The following is an 11408-nucleotide window of genomic DNA, read 5'->3' as shown; positions in this document are numbered from 1 at the left end:
CGTTAGTTCCACAGACACAGGTGGGCGTATCCGCTGGCCCACTTGCTTGAGAATGGCTCTTAGTATTTATCGGTCCGGGAAATCTGGTATCTAGAGTCCACCTGAATGACTCATATTCTCCTTTTCAACGACGATGATGGGCAGTGTTTTTATGGTCTTTTAATCTTCATAAGTATGTGTATATTCGTAGGGATCCGTGTGTGTACATATAATATAGAAGCAGAATCTGGAATCGTTTCTGAGTTTCGCAAAAGTTAAGGCAGTCTTACTGTAGAGATTCAACTACCGACAATAAGTGCATCTCTTGAGAGAGAGAGAGAGAGAGAGAGAGAGAGAGAGAGATATCGTTGTCCTCTCTCACATGACAGATAAACGGGTTGACTGAATGCGAGGAGAGAGGAGGATCACAGAGACAGACATTGGTCGTTGCCAACGCCGAATTCAAAAGGGGCAAATGTCGGTGGACTTTGGGCGGAGAAAATTTGGTTAGCGAACAGCCACATTCTGCAGTTTGAAAAGTAATAGTGGGGAGGAGATTACTTATCTATGAATGCATACTGGTCTTAAACATTATCTTACACAGGCGTCTGCTCTACAGAGGTTCCCTATAGGAATGTTAACGACCGCCTGGAATTGTCCCACAGAATGCGTGTACATTACAACAACAAGAACAACAACAAAAACAATGATAACAATATAAAAGATGAAAGAAAACATCTATCAGGAGTAAATATAGAGACATTGTATTTCTCCACGGTGACAAATAAAGAATGTTAATGACCGCCTGGAATTGTCCCACAGAATGCGTGTACATTAAAAAAAATAATAATAATATTGATAATATAAAAGATAAAAGAAAACATTCTATCAGGAATAAATATAAAGACATTCTATTTCTCCACAGTGACAAATATCTGCATGCCAGCACTACATGACGACAAAATTTATACTGGAACATACCAAACGACGCAAATCATCCGGTAATCTATACATTAACGGGCACACAAGCGATTATAATCATATCATGAGCGCTTTTGGTTGCATCGTTAAAATCTCCACATAATACTTGAAGACTATATCAAAGTCATACAGAGTTAGTAGGAAGAACAATCAAATGGACTTCGTGGGTTGTTTTCTGGACGTCGAAGGTTGTTTCCTCTGCGCTGGCTTCTGCATAGGTCGCCGAGGTCGGTGTGGTTGACACTATACCTCTACCTGAGGCCAGAGGGAAAAAACCAACAGGGGAGTGTTGTTATAGGCATAATAAAAAAAACGTACCTTAGCGAATCCCACAATAGGCAGCAGTCTGCAAGAAGCAGGTAAAGAATATACGGGAAATACATAATCTGGCCAATCAGTGGGAGGCCGGACATCTAATATGAGTCATGCATGATATTGTGTAATTCCCAAGGATGGATTATTACTTGTTATGTGAGTTGGAGTATTAACTAGCTAATTTATATACTGAAAATATATACATGGAAACGATACTAGAATAGAATTACCAGTGATATATCTTAATAATAATAATAATAAATAATAATAATAATAATAATAATAATAATAATAATAATTAAGAAGAAAGTATCACTCATTGATGTCGCAATACCATGGGACACCAGAGTTGAGAGAAAAGGAAAAAATGGATAAGTATCAAGACCTGAAAATAGAAATAAGAAGGATTTGGGATATGCCAGTGGAAACAGTTTGATGGATATCCTAAGGAGGCAGGATGCAACCGGAACCCCACACTATAAATACCACCCAGTCGAATTGGAGGACTGTGATAGAGCAAAAAAAAAAAAAAAAAAAAAAAAAAAAAAAATAATAATAATTAAGAAGAAAGTATCACTCATTGATGTGCAATACCATGGGACACCAGAGTTGAGAGAAAAGGAAAAAAAATGGAATAAGTATCAAGACCTGAAAAATAGAAATAAGAAGGATTTGGGATATGCCAGTGGAAAAGTGATGGACTCCTAAGGAGGCAGGATGCAACCCGGAACCCCACACTATAAATACCACCCAGTCGAATTGGAAGACTGTGATAAAAAAAAAAAATAATAATAATAATCAAAAGGATAGGAATTAGTCGTACTCTCAGCCTCAAGAGCAATCAGCGAGTTATATAATTGAAATTTTAACAATTATATCGGCAAGCAGTTTGATAATCATGCTGCTAGTATGAAGGACTTGATTTTTTTTATATAAAATTCTGTTATCATTAGAGAACGAAGTACAACGCACAGTAATCAATAAAGATGTTTTAATCACGTTTATTTCTATGGAAATTTATGAAACACTCCATTTTTCAAAATATTATTATTAGCATACACGCAATATGAAGTGAAATATCGTTCAATATGATATCTGTTCGCTTTAGCTTATGATTTCGGTAAATACATACAACAAACACATTACACACACACACACACACACACACACACACACACACACACACACACATATATATATATATAATATATATATATATATATATATATATATATATGTGTGTGTGTGTGTGTGTGTGAGTATGCATGGACGTATGATGTATGTGTGCCCACGTGCGTGCATAGAAGTATATAGGCGGGCGGTTTACGGATTTATGTTTATTTTCACCGACAGAACCACGAGAGAAGTCAAGGAAAAGACGAGATGAAACTCCAACTCCGAAAGATATAGAGAGTTGAGAAAGAACTGAAGGGTGACTGAGGTCTCACGCAGATAAGCGCTTCGTTATCGAGAGTCATGTTCACCTATGATAACTGAGGGGGATGCGGGTGTTCCCAGATGGTGCAGAAGAAATTTCAGGAGAAATTCAATAAAGAATTCAGTAGGTGTAGGTAAAAATTCGGTAGACAGACAGACAGACAGACAGAATATATATACTATATATATATATATATATATATATATATATATATATATATATATATATATATATATTATTTAAATGGTTGGTGAAAAAAATATAATCTTTTTCTCTAAATAAAACTTATTCGGATATATCTTCTTGAATTATTTCTCATAACTTTGCTCGAACAAAACTTAATTATAAATGAATCACATATTAATTATCAGCCTCATCATCATCATCATCATTAGAGGTATCAGCTGTTGTATTCTGTTGAGAATTTTTCTTGGAAATGTCACTATTCATCCGTTATATGGATTTTTAACTGCCGGGAAGCATAATTTCTGTAGATTTTCTGTAATCTATTGAATTTTCAAAATTCAATAGATTACAGCAGTGATTCGGGGTTTCATGAGACCTGTCAACATTTCAGTAGATCTCATGAAATTCGGTAGATCTTGCAACGCTGACCAACCAACCCCTGTTCCTTGGTTATGGAGATGAGTTAAAATTAGTTTGGCAACGTAGGTACCCTGTTTATAAATAGTCCCATCCCCTCAGTCCAACACACAAGATGCAGTTATATAGTTGGGAGGAAAAATAAAGGTAATGAATGCATAACCCTATCTTCGTAATGGCACTCTAGTTCAGTTAATTTTTTAAAAATTTACACAGTATACGTTACCACGATTTTATACTAACTTAGAATTTCATAATATAAAAATAAATTCATGACCACATAGAAATTATGGTAAATATAAAACATATTTAAAAAAAATTATCGGAAGACTCCAATAACTTGCCTAGCAAGCTCCCTCTGAACACAATGGCACTTTAAAAAAATGGCAAAAGCTACACAACATAAAGATTAATCTTTTAATTTATAGAATTAAGAATAAAAGAAACCAAATTTGACAAATTTATAAACCATGTTAAATGAAAAAAAAAAACTTCTTAAAAAGGAAATGTTGAAAACCACCACTGATAATTTTGATAACACGCTGCCAAAACCATCAGCTTCAAAAGCAATACTCTATGATTGAGGGTACAGCATTCATCTCCCAGAATCAAATGCATCAATAACAATGGATTATTAAATCACAAGACCGCCTAAATACTGGAGGATTAGAGCTAAACTCTGCGAATCAAAACTACAAGACCAAAAGTAACGTACCTGGTGGCTTTTATATAATGCTTCATAATTTCAGAACGTTTACAAGTATATCACATTTATACGCAAGACTACCTTTAATTTACGTTTTCTCTGAACGATTCAAGCTCAAGAGAAAACTGTAAACATAGGGTAAGTTGGGGAGACTATTGTAGACGCTCTCTAAGATAAGTTATTTGCTAAACTACAATTGAGAGAGAGAGAGAGAGAGAGAGAGAGAGAGAGAGAGAGAGAGAGAGAGAGAGAGAGAGAGAGAGAGAGAGAGAGAGAGAGAGAGAGCAAATATTACAGCTTTAATCACCAAGTCTTAGAAAGATGAAATAGATTTTGTATTATCATTGTACTGTACACTAGAAATGAAACTTGTTTTATGAAAGAGAGTTTCGATAAGATTACGATTGTCAGCCTAGTATTGTATAAACTAGATCCATTTTTTAAGGAAATATGCAAAAAGCACAGGTAATAAGAGGAGTAGGCAATTTGGCACTAATGTCATCAAAAAGACTATCTGCTTTTCTTTAGACTAGTGCATGAAGGGAAGAACCTTCCAATATAGGGATGAGGGTGTTAGCCCCAAGACCTTTTTGTTGAATCGAGCAGACTATTGTAACCAAATAACTGAATATAAATTTAGATCAAAGGCCAAGCGCTGGGGCCTACGAGGTCATTCAGCTCTGAAAGAGAAATTGAGAGTAGAGAGGTTTGACAACTAGAGGAAAAGCTCACAGTTGCACTATGAAACAACTGACAGACGAGGCTGGATAGAAAAATATAAGAAAGAGAATATGAACAGAGGTACAGTAAAAGGAATGAAAGGAGTTACAGTTAAGGGCACACCACAACTTAGACAAGACTGAGTGCCTGTGAAAATTGTGCTTTAAAACTGCATTACAACTCAGAAATGAGCCAAAAATCGATTTTACTAATGCCAATAAAGGCTGCCCTTAGAGATCTTGCTTTAGTGAATTAGTGAATAGAATTTTTGCTTCCCCAAGAAGAGGAACATTCAATAAATGCAAGATTCTTTACTCCTTTCTTTTATGATTATTCACAGCTTATAGGTGCATGCAGCTCTCCGTTCATTACGCACTCGTGTGGTCATAAATCGTTAATTCAAAACACACAGACATACAATATATCTTTTTCTTTCCCACCGTTATCCTTACATTAAGGGGTCGGTTGCCTGATGCGCCTTCTCCTCCGCTGCCTTCTATCAAAGGCATCATCCTCCACCAAACCTCATCTCTCCATATCTTCCTTCACTTTATCTCGCTACCTAATTCTCTGCCTCCCTCTTGATCTTCTTCCTCTGACAGGTTCCTCCCAAGATCTCTTCACTCCCTCCTCGTCATCCATCCTTAACACATGCCCATATGCCCATACCATCTCAATCGTGACTCTATTATCACCTCTGTAATCTTTACTAAGGCTGCCCTTCTTCTTATTTCATCATTTTCCAGTGTCTCAAGCAGCGATATTCCCATAATCCACCTCAGCATTCTCAATTCTGCTCTCTCAAGTTTTACTTACTCTTCTCTTCTTAGAGTCCACGTTTCTGCTCCATACATTAACACCGGCCTTATCTATTAAACGTTTCTTCTCATATATAAATTTGCTTCACATTCGTATGTGATCACTACCTTGTGTAAAACAAACATTTTTCCACTTTCACTGTCAACTCGACGCTCATTGAAAAATTTTTTTTGTTAGAATTTAACCAACACCTGATTTCCGTTTTCAGATAAATGTTTTGTCGCCCATCATCCTCGACTTTCCTCCTGTCGAAGCAGGGGAGAAAGGAAGAGGACAGGAAAAGAAAAATGGTTTTAATTAATAAATCATCGCCGTTCTTCAGTACATCTAGTCCCCCAGGGCTTGAGTTTCCTTCCGCAAGGGGAGAAAGACGAGCTTCCATACACGAGGGGCAAGAACGAGCGTCCCCCATGTGAGGGGAAGGGACGAATTTCCGCATGTGAGGGAAAAGGACAGCACCGCTTGGGATGAGTCACCATATAATGCATCAATAATATCCCCGAGGCGACAACACACACGACCGGGGATGACTGTAGTAGGTGTCGCATACAGCAGATTAGGGATAAGTTGAAATGGAGAATTACCTAACTGCACAATGTATATATATATATATATATATATATATATATATATATATATATATCATATATATATATATATATATATATATATATATATATATATATATATATATATATATATATATATATATATATATATACATACATATATATGCATACACTACACATACACACACACACACACACACACACATATATATATATATATATATATATATATATATATATATATATATATATATAATATACGTGCATATGTCCAATTCGCTCTATCTCGAGAATGATAGATTTTCATACATGTTAACCGAAAGGGAATTTTTTAGTTGAACTTGTTATCAACCAAATAAATCCCCCTTTCGGTTAACATATATGAAAATATATATTATTTCCAAGGTAGTGCGAATTGGATATTAAAGGACATTTGTAGCTTAATGCTTGTATATGAGTCAAGGTGATGTGATAAAATTCATCTATATATGTGTATATAATGCATATTTATATATATATATATATATGTGTGTGTGTGTGTGTGTGTGTGTTGTTCGTTTCAATTGTAGAAAGTATTTTTCATACAATATGAATATATATATATATATATATATATATATTATATATATAATATATATATATATATATATATATAAATATATATAAAGATTCAGTTCATCATGGAGGAGAATAACAGGGAACATCTTGCCTTCCTTTATTTAGGATTATTTTAAACATCAATCAAAACCATCGTATAATACATTGTGAAATAGTTCATTATTGTTAGGATCTTGATATGTTTCATATATATAAGCATTAACCTATACATATTCTTTAATATCCAATTCGCTCTACCTCGGAACTAACATATTTTCATATATGTTAACCGAAGGGGAATTTTCTTTTAGTTGATAAGTACATCGTCTCGTGGGATCGAACCACGGAAAACAAGTAGTCGGGACTGCAGTGACGCGCCTTTAACGACACGGCATCAAGGGAGGTATAAGTTGATACCAGCTACCATAGTTTTCCACTCTACTCTCCAAACAAAGCAAGAAATGCTGGCATTCCAGGACAGCGTATTTTGTACCAAAGTAGTGTCTGAAGTACACATACACCCATGAATGAAGAGTTTCCAGATTATTTATTACTGTGGAAAAACTACGAACACCGAGGCAAATATAACGTCATTGTATACGAATGCATGAGTACGCATGGTCAAAACCTTTACCTTCCAGAATATCGCAGTTCTTCTGTATATTATGTATTAACAAAAACGTATTACAGCTGATGTATCACGATGAATTTTTTTTAACAATTTACGATAAGCACACAGAGGCCATTGACTTGAAGTTCAATCTTCCAAAGAAGTGATGGCGTCAACCTCCCACCGCAGATCTCACACTGCAGCAGTAACTGATCATGATACAGAGCCAGTGATTTTTCATCGCCCTGTGGTAGACGCGAACCCGCGACATAGAAAGAAAATGCACTAGACAACAGCCTATGACAAGTAACAACATAAACGTTTCCGGAGAATATTCATAAATTAGTTGATACGTTTGTGTTACTTGATTAGTGTCTAGTGGAGGAATATTTTCATGGATACTGATTGACCAACGATCAATTGTTATTACTGTTGCTTCTGGGGCTAGCTGGGTTGTGTGTGGGCGCTGTTTATATCAAAATGAGTGCAGAATGGTTTGGTAGTGCTTAATTGCTTGCACCGTGACCTTGAAAGACGTTCAGGGTCAAGGCAGTCATCATTATGGCGATTATTCATAAAATACGAAAATCAATATGGACAAACAGGAAGCCATTATGCTACTTGGCAGAATGTTAATATGTAAAACTAAGACATTAAATGGATTATGTATTTTAAGCTTGCATCTCATACTTTATGCAAAATGGTACACACATTTAACTCATTTTGGCACCATTGGCAATTATACACCAGTAACGGCGAAGTTGATGAGGTTAAGACAACATGAACTGACAACACGAACGTCAACATCATACCGCACGTAAAAAAATAAAAAAAAATAAAAAAAAATTAAAAAAGTAAAATAATAATAAAAAAAAAACTGAAAAATAAAAAAAATAAAGAAAAAGGCAAGAGAAACTAATTAATCCTGGATACTTAATGGGATAGAAATATAATATTCCTAATGTTAGATACACGCCATCAGTCCTCTCTTTTTTAATCCTCCAACTAAAAGCCGCATGAGAGTTATCCCTCCTTCGACTGACCCAAGAACGCCATCAAAAGACGGGAAGCGACCTTCGAAGACTCCAAAGGTTAATTATACCTAGAGAGAGAGAGAGAGAGAGAGAGAATGGGGGGAGGGGGTGGGTGGGAGGGGTGCACACAAGAAGTCGACCGCCTTGCAAACCAAGATTACAATATATGATGCCTGGGTCTAATCTCTTGGCGTCACTTCGGCATCCTCGAGAACCTGAACTTCAGGGGAAATTGACATTTTTCTCTGTTTCCCACACGGCAATTTCGTCCTGAAGTTGACCGCTCGAAACTTGCAACAGGCATTAAGAGTATAATGAGAGCTGCAGTCTGTCAGAAACACGAGAACTCGATAAAATATATATATATATACAATAATATACATACACACACACACACACACACACACACACACACATATATAATATATATATATATATATATATATTATATATTATTATATATCCAGATATCTATATATATTATCTATGATATAAGATATATATATATATATATAGTATATATTATATATATATATATATATATAATCTATATATATATATATATATATATATATATCTTCTATATCGATATATATATATATTATAGATATATATCTATATATATAGATATAATATATATATGATATATATATATATGATAATATAGATATATATATATATATATATATATATATATATATATATATATATATGATATATATATTTATATTTATATTATCTTTATATAATATAGATATAGATATTATTATATAAATAGATTATATATATATATATATATATATATATATATATACTATATATATATCTATATCTATATATAATAGATAGATATATTATAGATATAATATATATATATATATATATATATACTATATATATATCTATATCTATATATATAGATATATATATATAGAATATATATATCGATATAATATAATATATAATATATATATCGATATAGTACATAATACACACCATTCCAACAGGGTTTTCCGCAAGACAACAGCTCACATGATCAATTTATTACACACACATTCCACCAACAGGGGTTCCAGCAAGACAACAGCTCACATGATCATTTATTACGGACGTTTTCGTGCCCCAAGACATTGGCACATCATCAGTCTGGAATAAAATCTATTCTTTTAAAAAACATTAGACTAAAGTAAAAAGTACAATATATAAGCTTGAAAAATCATAGTACAGTTGTTTACCTGATAACTTTCTTTCCAACTGTATTTCATTCGTTCCTATACAAAGTCTTCATAAAGACGACAGCGCTTGGATTTCTGCTTATCATTTTCCTGTGGTACTCGCTTATATATATATATATATATATATATATATATATATATCTATTAATATAATATAATATGTTATGTATGTAGTATGTATGTATGTATGTATGTATGTATAGAAGGAGAAGCCACGGCCAAACATATACATCCTCAAGGAACAAGGGAAGCGAAGACCTAAATACTTACAAAGTTATTGCCGACGTTTCATGACACATAGTCACATTTTCAAGGCTAACAGAAGAAGCTAATTTGCACTACAAATAGAATCTCGGTATTAAAAAACTAAAAAACAAAAACAAAATATTTGAAAAGTCACAAAAATGGCAATGCAGTATTCAAAATAAATATAGAAATGCGGTCCCCTTTTTTTCTTGTTTTAAGTCCATTACTATACCTATTTCAAATGCTGCATTGCCATTTCTGTGAATTTTCAAATATTTGATTTGTTTTGTTTTTTTTAGGTTATTTAATACTGTGATTTTATCGGAAATAAATTTGTAAGAATGGTGGTCTTCGTCTCCCTTGTTCTTTGAGGATGAGTGTATATATATACATACACACACACACACACATATATATATGAATAACTTGATCACGAAGTATATAAAACGTGATGCTATGTATATATAAAGGTTTTTTGCCACGAAGGAAAAATTGAAAAAGCGAAATAGCCGAGTACTTTCGGTCCTGTTCGGACCCTTTACTGAGGCAAAGGGTCCGAACAGGACCGAAAGTACTTGGCTATCTCGCTTTTTCATTTTTTCCTTCGTGGCAAAAAACCTTTATTTACACACACACACACACACACACACACACACACATATATATATATATATATATATATATATATATATATATATATATATATATATATGTATGTATATTAAAGCGGAATCTTCCTGGGACTGGTAAAAACATTTCTGAAATCATTTATTGGCATGTGCGCATATCATGAATAATAATAATAATAATAATAATAATAATAATAATATAATATTTACTGTACTAAAAGCATGTGTCGGAAATTTTCGAGATAACTCAAAATTCTCGCTGTTGAAATCTTGACGTAGAACCCCAACGAAATTTGCAGTTCGAATATCATGAATGAAGCCAACTCATAGCTTAGAACTCAACACCTTCCCTATTGTTCCCATAAAGAATATACTCGTTTTGGAACCTAACCGACCACTCTTTTCGTTTTCCACTTAACCTTTTTTTTTTCGAACATTAACATTACTACTTACATGTAAGCTACATCTCCAACACACTTCCCCTTTTTCTTTGACTTAACCATAGTCTGATTGTGTCGGGGAAGATATGGCATTAAAAGGTATTATCGAGAATGATGCACAGGACAGAAATCGATGGAGACGACTCATTCACAACGGCGACCCCATTTAAAAATGGGTTAAACTGAGAAGAAGAAGAAGAAGGAGAAGAAGAAGAAGAGAAGAAGAAGAAGATAGTCTGAAAACTAGAACATAGGGGCGCTCAGAGACGATTAAAATTTACCGTTAGTCTTTGCATTGCATAAAACAAAACAATAAAAATAATCTAAGAGGTTTCGTACATACAAAAATGACAGACAGAAAATCCTTACAAAAACTCCCCTACCTACCTCGCCCCAACCCGGGCCGGACAAACAAGTTTGCAGGAGGTGGGTGACTGTGTCATGCCTCCCCTACTGTCATCCTGGGGAGGTCAAACAAGATCAGATT

This window comes from Macrobrachium nipponense, chromosome 28, assembly GCF_015104395.2.
Source record: "Macrobrachium nipponense isolate FS-2020 chromosome 28, ASM1510439v2, whole genome shotgun sequence".
NCBI classification, from domain to species: domain Eukaryota; kingdom Metazoa; phylum Arthropoda; class Malacostraca; order Decapoda; family Palaemonidae; genus Macrobrachium; species Macrobrachium nipponense.
Note: the sequence above shows the minus strand (reverse complement) of the source record.